The following is an 11,159-nucleotide window of genomic DNA, read 5'->3' as shown; positions in this document are numbered from 1 at the left end:
TAAAAATTGCTGGGTTATTTTTGACCCATAATAGGTAAATATTGGCCAGATCATGTGCTGGGTTAAAAATCGGCCCGATACGGGGATATTTTAACCTAACTGCGGGGTTATACCCCATGAATGCATAACAACAACCCAACATTGGGTCATTTTTAACCCAGCATGTGTTCTGTCCAATATTTACCCATTATTGGTCAAAAATAACCCAGCCATTTTTAGAGTGTAATATTAATGAATCAAACATGGTAATGTGTTACTATATTATTTATTTCATACAGTTGCCATGTGGTCAAAGCTTTTAAAGCGTTTCGCTTCAATTCACATTAGCACAGAAAGGAAAAACCTGTTTAACTGCCTCTGAATTCCCAGCTAAAGTCTTTTTAGTGATTTACCTTTTTTCTGAAATCCTCCTACATAATGTAAAGAATATTCTGTGAAAATATCTTTAATATTGACTAAGTAAGGTGAAATTAAGGGAATAGGCAAAATTCTGTCATCATTTACTAACTCTCATGTTGTTACAAACCTTTATAAATGTTTTTAAGCAATGTTTGTAATCAAACCATCTGTGAGCCCCATTGACTTCTATAGTATTCTTTTCTTCCTACTATTGAAGTGAATGGGGCTCATGAATGGTTTGGTTAAGAAAATCCCTCAAAATATCTTCCTTCGTGTTCGTCAGACCAAAAACATTTATACAGGTTTGTAACAACATTTTTGGGTGAACTAACCCTTCAAAGTGAAATCAATAAATGAAATCAAACTTTGATGCTCTTGATCTCATTATGGCCGAAAGAAAATGTTATTTTTAATAACAACAGTCCTGCTTATTACTGTAGCAGTCTTCAAAATCCATAGAGATTTATTTCCAACACATGGAATTTAAAGCTGAAGTATTGAGAAGTCACAAGGTTTGGCTTTATTCTGAGAGTTATCAGGCTGATGGGAAGCTGCTCTCAGTTGGCCAACTGGGACCACAACACTTTCACACCCCAAGGCATCAACACGATCTGACAAACTGACCCTTAACAAGATCCCCTGACACTAAGCTCAGTAGTGTTTCATAGGGGGATTCGGGACACAGCAGAAAAGGTTTCTTTGAATTAAGTTCTCATGTGCTTGCCAACAAGGTCTAAGCATGTTTACCTTCAGTTTCAAAAAAGTCTGAAAACTAAAACGCATACACCGGGCCTTAGTGTAAAATCACTTTGTTGTAAATCAAATTTGACCCTTTTATAGTTTTGATTTGAAAACTCCCTTCTCCCCTTCTCTCCTGATGTATCGATAAGTGACAAATGCTTTACAAATGTTTATTGACACGTCACGTGCAATTTCATGTGGGCATGTTGACCCCACCGACCTGTATTTTGAAACATTTGTTTTCAAGACACTTTAAATGGACTTCCGTGTAATTAAGTATGACCTGTTTTTTGTCTTTGAGTCATAATGTGTTATCTGACAATATGACTTGTGTGATAACCTAACAGGTCACTGACAATGTCAGGGTGGTCACCAGGAATATTGTACACATTTATATAAGTAATTATGTTTTAACTGAACAAAAAACAAAAAATTTGTAAAACATACAGTATTTTATTTCTTTCTTTTAAGACTCTTGCTATAAGATTGCCAAAGACCATAGTGTTGATGAAAGCTAAGCTAAACATGCCATTCTCATGAGACATAACTAAACCATGCAGCTAAACAAGTAAATCCATCTGAAATCAAGGTGTGGTTTAAGTCACATGAGGTTCAGTAAGTAGGCTACATTTCAGCTGATAGATGGGGAGAGAAATTATTAAACAGTCTTTAGGCTTTAATTAAATGAAATGTATGGACTTAAGATTTAGAAAAATATGTGAGTTGGCTTTCTGACATAAAATACAGTAAAAATACAGTAAAAATACAGTAAGTTAAACAGTGTAACTTACTTATCTGGTAATGGAATAGAAACTTATTGCACATTTTTTCAGTCATTTTCCTTTTTATGTGTTTATTGACAATCACTATATACTTTGAATTTATATTATTGTCCCTGAAAAATATTTTGTAATGATGTCACAATCGAAAAAGATAACACTTTACAGATATCAGAATTTGACCAACAAACTTTTCTATTCATCTTTTTGTTAGAAGCTGGTGAATAGTTAGATTGCTTAACGTTACTAAACCTGATCATGCACTGTAAAAATACTTTGCTGCCTTAAAATTTTTTGTTGAATCAACTCGGATTTACAAGTCATTTCAACTTACTATTATTTATCTTGACTAAAGATGAGTTGTTATAACTACAGGTGAGTTGTTATAACTTATAAATGTAAGTTGACTTTTCTCAACTATATTTTATAAGTTGTGACGACTAATTTCTGTTGACATGACTTGTAAATCTGAGTTGATTTAACAAAAAATTTTAAGGCAGCAAAGTATTTTTTCAGTGTGTTTGATCTTCAAAGCTCAGATAAAACAGATGTGATGCTCACAAATGGAAAGATTTTTCCAAATAAGAAATGTCAGAGAAATTTAGTTTTAAACTAATCCATAGGCTTAACAATAGTTCACCCCAAAATGAAACTTTTGTCATAATTTACCCACTCTCAAGCATGTATAAATAAGATATTTTGAGCAATGTTTGTAATTAAACCGTTTTTGAGCACCATTGACTTCCATAGTATTTTTCTTTTCTACTATTCTTCATTGGTGCTCCTGTTTTCTATTTGTTTACAAATATCTTCCTTTGTGTTCGGCAAAACAAGAAAACTTATACAGGTTTGGAACAACTTGAGGGTGTGTAAATGATGGTCATTTTTGGTTGAACTATTCCTTTAACCCAGCTATCTAACCCCAAAATGAGCACCCTAAAATCAGTGCTTCCAGGAATGTTGACACGGATGTTGAACAGGGAACTTAAAAATCATGCAAACAAAAAGAGGCTTAAACAAGAGGCTGTTTGCGAACTAGTTTATCTTTATGGATTCTCAGAGAAAGAGGGAACAATTTTCTGTAGTGTTTTCATTCCTTGTTGAGGTAGAGATGAGCCGACAAAATAAATCTCTCCACAGCAACGGCATCCTGACAACCACTCTCTCCTGGCAACTCTCTGGGATAACTCTGCCAGATCCGTACGCCGTGTCTTGTGTTTTTTGTCTTTCTCTAAGGAATGAATTGAATAAGGACTATCAGCTATCAAAATTTGTGCAGTCTTGGAACACAACTTGTTTCCAACAAATATTACAAATATTGTCCGTAAAGCTTTAATGTTACTGTAAGTCAACTGGAAAAAGCCAGCGCTAGAATTTGCAATGTCACAGACAAACAAAATTCTGATTTTTTTGTATCTGGAATTTACTTGGAGTCGCTGGAAAACGTCTGACAAATGCATACACTTGAAGTTATGCCAATCTATTTTAGAAGAGCACCAATACACCTCACATTTGACATGACATCTGGTGCAAGGTCCAATGCCACAAATTACACAACTCCACAACACACATCTAAAGCAAAAGGACAAAAAAATCGATTTGACAGATTACAGCATATCTGTTTATTCTGAGCTGTGTTTCACACACACCAAGATACGAACATCAAACGAGAGACTTCATATTCTCTTCATTTACACCATTTAAATTGTTTCAAAGAAAGAAACAAAGAAAGAAAGATCAAACAACAGCCCTGATTTATAATTACAAACCTCATCTATTATTAATAATATGTGTTTTAAATGTAGGATGTCCAGCCCTTATGTTTTATTTAACCCTCTACACGCCTTTCAATCACATCACTGTCAATGCTGTGCATTTTATTCCTTGACATAAAATGGTTAGCGATTGACTTTGTTGACATGCCCTGCATTTCGATCTTTCTAAAGCAAGGACAATATGTTTATCTATCAACAAAACTATTTACTACAAATATTTATACCAGCATCTGATCGAAAGCCGTATCACATCATGGATCAAGTGTGTTTCAACTGGAAAAAATGCAAGTTTTGCTCTTGTTTATCACAACAAAACGGCACCAAGGTGGACATTTACTCTTAGTTGTTTATGGTTAACCACACTCAAACTTAAGAAGGATTATGTTATGTAACAGCAAGTCATTTTGATATGTTCTTTGATATGTATTTGCCTTTTCTGCAGATGGTCCGAGCAGATGCAACATTTTAGTTAAAATTACTTACACAACTCAGGGAAGGCCACACATGCTCACCCTTGCGGTCATCGAGTTCAATTTTGGACTCTTGATCATTGCCCATTTAAAACCACAATGTGTGGGATGAGCAAATATTTTTCTTTAAATATCTAAAGTACAAAGATACCACTGTAATATACGTATAGCCAGAATATAGCATTAAATGTCATCTTTAAATGTGCTCCTGTATAGCTCAGGCACAAAAGGTCATGAGTTCGAACGAACACACATGATGGTAAAAATGTATACCTTGTAATGCAATGAAAATTGCTTTGGATTAAGGTGTCTGCCGAATGCAAAAATGTAATGTAATATAATGTGTCCATAACCTGCTAATACCACACACACAAAAAAATAAAGGCTGGATTTACTTAAAAAATATAGTGCATAATTTTTGCAATTTATGCAATTGCTTAAAATTTCAAGTTAAACTTACTAAAAAGTGGATGCAAACATGATGCACTTTATTTTTTAAGTAAATCCAGCGTATTATTTTTTACAGTGCTCAGTATCAGCCTAACAACAGTAAAAAATATAATTGTTAATTTAAGAAACTAATGCACGCCTCACATAATTTAATTAGCATTTTTCCATTTCCTAAAAAGTGTGTGGGGCTTGCCTGTGCAAAATGCATGAAAAGTATGGTTGCTAGGGAATTCTGAGTGGTTGCTAGGTGTTCATGCAAGCCAACGTAAAAAAAATCTAATTTAAAAAACCCAAGCAGTATGTGCATCACATTGCCAAGAGCAACTAATAATGATATTACTGCTACAGTATAAGCAATGTTCAGCATTTTTACATTTATGTGAAGATTACAAGACAATTCCAGGTCACATGTAGACCTAAATTTTTATCATGATAAATACCCCTTTGATAAATACAGATGAATTTGATCACTTGAATGTTATCGTGTTTTTCCATCTCCGAGTTACGTATCTAATACAGGCTCACAAATCACATTATCTAACTTTACACAGCCTCGGTGTGTAGCAGCATGTGTTTTATTTGTTTCAATATGAGGAATGAAAATTGTGTTGTCACACGTTTAGATTGTTATTAAATATAACAGAATGTCATTTTCACCCGCTTGTTGCAATGTTCTCCGAAAACCCATTACGCTGTATAATTTGTTCCTCAAACTGAGCTGTAAGTGTGCTGGTTTGGTGCCAAGCATAAGCATTTTCCACCTTAAATAGATGTCGGCTAAATTTTACCTCATTGTTCTTACACCGAGACGACATTAAACTCCTTCTTTAATACATTCAGGGCAGTGCAGTGTATAACTTAACAAAACGAATGTGGAAAATTCACCACTGAGGCCAGGCGTAAGGTGAAAAAGCCAGCCCGAGGTCTGCTACTTTGCATCTTTGCATTGGTGGTCACCCAGTGGTCCTGAGCTCAGAGAGGTCACATGATCAAAATTCAGTCCAGATGGCTGAAGCTAGGAAGCACCTTGCACAGGAAGGCTTGGTTATAGAGTAGCTGGTTTGCATGTATCACATCTTAAACTCGAACATTTCACATCGTGTGCCTTAAGGGAGCATTCATGTTTAGAATAGGAAGTGATTCACAAATTAAGTTTGATGTTTTTTTTTCTCCATTATATAATGATGTGCATTAATCAAGCTTTCTTGTAAGACAATAACAATAATACAGATTCAGATAAAAATTACATACAAGCCTATGGATCACTTAAAAATATCATACATGTTATTGTCTTGGGGGCAGATATAAATGGCCTAACGCTGTCACCAAGTGGCAAAAAGCATAAACACAGACATTTGGACTGGATCAGATCTGTTCATTCCCAATAGTACTGTTCGGAGGGTTCATTTTAAAAGGACAGTTCACCCAAAAATTAAATCTTTTCTGTCTTTCTTCCGATGAACACGGAGGAAGATATTTTGAGGAATGTTTGTAACCAAACGTTCCTGAGCCCCATTCACTTTCATAGTATTCATTTTTCCTATTATGGAAGTGAATGGGGCTAATGATCAGTTTGATTACAAACATTCCTCAAAATATTTTTTTTTGTAGTCAGAACAAAGAATTTTATACAGGTTTGTAACAACATGAGGGTAAATTATGAATGTTTTTTCTTTTTTCCTGAACTATCCCTTTAATAAAAAATGTGTTTACTGATTCGCGTATGTCATCAAATCCTCAAACAGAATTTAAATTAAACATGAACAATTTAAAACCATTTAATAAAAAATGGTTACTGTTTTATCATTATTTCTTTTAGGTGATAAAAATGAGCAGACAAACTGAGTGTCCAAAATGGTAAATGTACAGCCAGGTGCAAACCTGAGCACCTGAACCGGTTTTTTTTTTTTTAGCAAACTACAGTACTAGTCAGATAAATTATTTTGTGATAGTGATAAGATACCTGTGGATAGCCAGTGGTTTAGGTGTTTATTTGCCCAGCCAAAATTTTCACTGGCCCCACCAAAAAAATATTTTAGTGTCACATATTTAAAGGTGCAGTGTGTAAAATTTAGCGGCATCTAGTGGTGAGGTTGCGAATTGCAACCAACGGCTCAGCCCACTGCTCACCTCTCGCTTTTAAAACGCATAGAGAAGCTACAGAAGCCGCCACCATAAAAACATATAGTTGGAGATGTTTTTGTGGTATATTACATTGCATTTCTGTCAAGAGATCCTTCTAAAAATTACACACTGCACCTTTAAAATAATAATTCAAATGTCAAATATAATAGTATACCTATACATTTTATTCATAATTTGTTAAAGGTGCAGTGTGTAAATTTTAGCGGCATCTAGTGGCGAGGTTGCGAATTGCAACCAAAGGCTCAGTCCACTGCTTACCTCTTGCTTTAGAAACACATAGACAAGCTACGGTAGTCGCCACCGGACAAACATGTCATCGCCAGAGACAACTTAAAAAAGTTTGTCCGTTAAGAGCTTCTGTAGAAACATGGCGGCACAAAATGGCGTCTTCCATGTAAGGGGGACCCTCGGTGTATGTAGATAAAAACGTCTCATTCTAAGGTAATAAACACATAACGGTTCATTATGAAAGGTCTTTATATACCCCTCATAATTTAGTTTTGTATATTATTTTGCATTTCTGTCAAGAGATCCTTCTAAAAATACACATTGCACCTTTAAGACATTTGCCAATTTGAAATGTAAACTGTAATTCGGAAATTTCGCAATAACAGGCAACACATGCATCAGTGCCCACAACAACCAATAAAGTAGGAGAAACCTAAGCACATTGCCGAGAAGTTTGCAGCACTTGAAATGTGTCTCGATAGTAACACTGCATAAAAATACATACAGACAAACAACCACAGGCATAAAAATATATTAATGACTGAGGGCAAAGCACTGGCCCAAAAATACTGTTTACTGGCCCGAGCATCTCTCACGCTGGCCCCGGGCCATCGGGCAGTCCTTTATGTTGAGCCCTGGGGTGTATCCACATTTGGAGGTATTTAATGATGCTGTCACCCATCTTAAACTTAAAAAGTTCTACAGTGATTTGCAAACTTTGCGAATCAGTTCAAACGAATCATTAAAAAGAATCGTCTCAAAAGAACGAATCATTAGCATACAGCAGCACACGACAACATTAATTAAATGGAAAATGCATAGTGTATCAATAAAATTGGTTATAATCTTCATGTATAATGATCAATTTACCAAATATTTTCTCATCAACAGATAAATATAAAATCCCTTACGTAATGTGTTGACAGTGTCCAAAACTAGCAGCTAAAATTGCTTCCCATTTTAGACTACTTGGAGGAAAGCAGGCCAACAGACTAGAAAGTAATTCAGGACACAATAACACATCAGCATAGCCTCATTTTGCAGATAAACTGTGTGGAAGTACTGCAGCACTTTATAAATGCCTCTCTGCAGTGTGTTACAGCCAGATCTGTGTGTGTCCGACAGGACCGCAAGACACATTTCACCTCTGCAGAGGTGAGACGAATCAATACAGACAAATAAACCTCAGGCCAGAGTCTGTCCTCATTCAGCGTCAAGCGCTATCTGCTCAAGACTGGGTTAAGTGAGTTATCTATTTGACATTATTAAATAAAAAGAGAAAACCTATTGCTTTTTTGTTAGCTTTTCAGACACGCTGTCCTGATAAGTGTGACATGATGCATTTGTACAAAGAATTGAAACAAAGTTCATTTCATGGCAAAACCACAAACATACAGATAGTTTATTTAAGAAAACCATGTATTACAGTGCTTTATTTTATTGCTATGGACACAGTTATCTAAATAATAAAAACTAACGTCCCAAACTTAAGTCAACACATTATATTATTTCATCATACAGTACGAAACAATAAACGTCTTTTAAATACCGATCAATGTGAAATATATTTTGGACATAGCTGTTTACTTTCCTAAAGACTTTTTCACTATAATTCAACTGTGACATCCAATGTCTAAAAATACTGCATCTGAACTCTTTACTAACAATTTTTTATAGTGTAACATTAAAGACCTCATGGGATCAAGTGCTGTTTTCTCTGGGAATTTTTTTGTATAGTCAAACCTAGTTTATGTCCCAGCCTGTTAAATCCACGTTCGACAGCTTAAACCGTGGACAATGATGACATTTTTTAAAATTAATTTATACCACGGTTCTTGCTTTTGCATATTTTCAAGATGATTTATTAACATTTCTGATATGGTTTGCCAGAAGAGGATGATTGAACTGTGAAATGCATTAAAAAGTTTCTTTGAACAGCTTTTAGGGCAACTCTATATGGGATCAGATCTAACAATCATGAACTACTGTTGAAAGAAAAAGTATGTGAACACCTTGGGCCTACTTGGATTTCTTCACAAATTGGTCACAAAATGCGTTCCGATCCCCATCCAAGTCACAACAATAGAAAAAACACAGTCTGCTTAAACTAATACCGCACAAACATTACACGTTTTCATGTTCTTACTGAACACAACATGCCAACATTCACAGTGCAGGGCGGAAAAAGCATGCGAACCTTTGGGTTTAATATCTGGTTGAGATCAGACCTGCACAACGGTCAGGAGAAATTTTGGACCATTCCTCTTTACAAAAGTGTTTCAGTTCAGCAATATTCTTGGGATGTCTGGTGTGAATCGCTCTCTTGAGTTCATGCCACAGCATCTCAATCGGGTTGAGGTCAGGACTCTTACTGGCCCACTCCAGAAGGCGTATTTTCTTCTGTTGAAGCCATTCTGTTGTTGATTTACTTCTATGCTTTGGGTCGTTGTCCTGTTGCATCGTCCATCCTCTGTTAAGTTTCAGTTGGCGGACAGATGGTCTGAAGTTTTCCTGCAAAATGTCTTGATAAACTTTGGAATTCATTTTTCCATCGATGACAGTACACCGTCCAGGGCCTGAGGCAGCAAAGCAGCACCAAACCATGATGCCCCCTCCACAATATTTCACAGTTGGGATGAGGTTTTGATGTTGGTGTGCTGTGCCTTTGTGTGGAAAACAATAGCGTTGTGTGTTCTTTCCAAACATCTCAATTTTGGTTTCATCTGTCCACAGAATGTTATGCCAGTAGTGCTGTGGAACATCCAGGTGCTCTTTTGCAAACTTCAAACATGCTGCAATGGTTTTTTTTGGACAGCAGTGGCTTCCTCCGTGGTGTCCTCCCATGATGTCCATTCTTGTTTAATGTTTTCCTTGTAGATTTGTCAACAAAAATGTTAGCATGTGCCAGAGGTTTCTGTAAGTCTTTAGCTGACACTCTAGGATTCTTCTTCACCTCATTGAGCATTCTGCGCTGTGCTCTTGCAGTCATCTTTACAGGACGACCACGCCTAGGGAGTGTAGCAACAGTGCTGAACTTTCTCCATTTGTAGACAATCTGTCTTACCGTGGACACATGGACATCAAGGCTTTTAGATATACTTTTGTAGCCCTTTCCAGCTTTATGCAAGTCAACAATTCTTGATCGTAGGTCTTCTGAGAGCTCTTTTGTGCAAGGCATGCACTGTAAAAAACAACCTATAGAATTTACTCAAAAAAATTGTTGTAACAATTTGCACTCACTTTGTTTGAGTAAATTATATCCTATATATTTGATTAAAGAGTACCTAAATTTAATTACTATGATAAAGTAAAAAAAATTAGGTAAGGTCTACCTATTTTTTTCATAACTAATTACTTATAAAAAAATGAATAACATTAACCCTACTGGTATTAAGCCACAGATCTATTAAATTATTATTAATAATGATTAGCCATTAAGAAACATTACATATTACTTATTCAGAGAGGGTTGAATAAGAAAATAGTCATACACAAGATTGCATAATTGCTTGCTTTATTGACCAAATAACATTCTGTAAACATTTAAAACGAATTATTGGAAGTACAAAATAACCCCAATACATTTCAAGTGAAATACAACATATCATAGTTTTACATAAAGTTTCTTGAACATATTTCATTAAAAAAAAAAAGTCTTCATCATGAGATGTTAAAAAACCATTAAAAGCAAGATTCCTAAATACTGTTCTTCACGTTATCATTAGAAAATTAAAGAAGACAATAATATGAGAGGAAAAACTGCTCTCAGTTACCTCAGTAGACTAGCATGCTATATTGATATACAAACAAACATTTCAACTTCATTTAAAACTTAAGTGCAAAAAAACAACTTCATATTATGCTATAAGTCACAGTACACGTGCATAAAACATTGAACACTAACAAGAAGTACTTACATTCAATTTTAAGTGATTCAACTTCATATACAAGTCACATATATAATATATGAACTCCGAAATACTTTTTGGAACAGACATTAAAAAGCGAAAGCCAACGTTAATTATATATCAGTAAATGATAATAATAATAGTAAAATGGCTTCATAAATGGATCCCTTCTAAAACAAAACTCAATATATTAACAGATAAATGCAAGAAAACTTTAACAGTAATTATCTAGCATCGACAGCTTTACCGTTGATTGTTTGTCTG

Source organism: Misgurnus anguillicaudatus, chromosome 14, assembly GCF_027580225.2.
Source record: "Misgurnus anguillicaudatus chromosome 14, ASM2758022v2, whole genome shotgun sequence".
Classification (NCBI taxonomy): domain Eukaryota; kingdom Metazoa; phylum Chordata; class Actinopteri; order Cypriniformes; family Cobitidae; genus Misgurnus; species Misgurnus anguillicaudatus.
This window is presented reverse-complemented; position numbering follows the sequence as displayed.